Here is a 1,428-nt window from a genome sequence, read left to right on the forward strand (position 1 = left end):
ACAGTTCAAAGGGACAGAGAGAAGAAGAGCAGCAAGGCACCTGAAAGGCATGGGGAAAGGAGACGATGCTCAGGGAGAAGCAGGGTGACTCCAACCCACCCTTCCCCAATGGGGAGGCAAGCCAAAGTCACAGAGGGTGGGACTGAAACAATCTGCCTCCTTCTCCCTGAATGATCCTGGAGAGTGAACACTCAAGATAAGACTGCCCAACTAAGAAGACTCCAAATAAATCAGAACAGATATCCATCTCAATCAATGCATAACTCACCATTTAGAAAGGAGAAATGTGAAGAAGAAAAAAGGCAAAGTGACTCCCCTAAACAGCTCTTCCATAGCTGAACCCAAGGATATCATCAGCCAAAGAATTCAAAAGTCTAGCTTTTTAAAATGATTAACCATCTTAGATAAGATTGTAAAGTGGACATTTCTGGTTTCTTTGGAGACTCGGGTTATAATGATGGCTTCCTGGGGGCAGACAGGTAAAAGAATGTTTTGCTAAAGCAGACACGTGAAAGAATGTTTTCTGAAGCAGACACAGGGGAAAGGATTTTTTGCTATAGCAAGCACGTGAAAGGACATGTGATGTTTAGGAGGAATATAATTGTGACTGTTGCAGCCCGCCCGCAGTCCGCAACACGAACGGTTTAACTGAGAATGGCAGTTCGAGCTGAAAAGAGAGGAAGCTAGACGGGGCGGAAGAAAGAATGGGGCCAAGACGATTCCATGTTCAAGGCCCACCTTTACTAATTACAACATTCAGTTATAAAGGAAGGGGGAGGGATCCCAATTTCCCGTCAAGTAACTCGGGATCCAGTAGCAGGACGAACACGTGTGTGCCTCCAAGCAGCAAAGCCGACAGGGTCCAGCAGTGGGCGCGGCAGAACGAATGAGCAGGAAACTCCACCCTTGAGCAAGCAGGTTCAAGCAGGTGGGGGAAGGGAAACCACATGTGACCCCACAGACAGTGTGAGCTGGAGCATTGGATTGCTTTACTCCACCTAGCTATTCTTTGCTGCTGACACTCATGATTTGGTTCGCCTTACACTATGTTGCTGACCTGCACTTGTGGTAACTTCATAGAGAGAAACTCACCAAAGAACTGGTGACATTCCTGTGGCTCCTTGCCACTTCTGCAGACTTAGGGCAATTGCTGAGCCTCGTGGTTTTTTCTGGATTGAACTGCCTTGCTGATTTGTGTGGTGTCTACCAAGTGGACTGCACTGCAGCTGCTGATTCGTGTTTGGTGTTTGCTAGTGGACTGGACTGAGAACAATAAAGATTGGAATCACCCCAAAGAACAGGTCCACCTCCCCCATATCCCAATAACCTTTCCTTCCATGACCTCTGGTGGGTGGTGGACTAGAGGGGAGGTTGAACCCCTAGGGAAGGAGGTTGTGAAAAATAGACGGCCGTAGGATTCAACTGAAC

The sequence above is a fragment of the Mus caroli genome, unplaced genomic scaffold, assembly GCF_978045245.1.
Source record: "Mus caroli unplaced genomic scaffold, Mus_caroli_1 scaffold_8, whole genome shotgun sequence".
NCBI classification, from domain to species: Eukaryota; Metazoa; Chordata; class Mammalia; order Rodentia; family Muridae; genus Mus; species Mus caroli.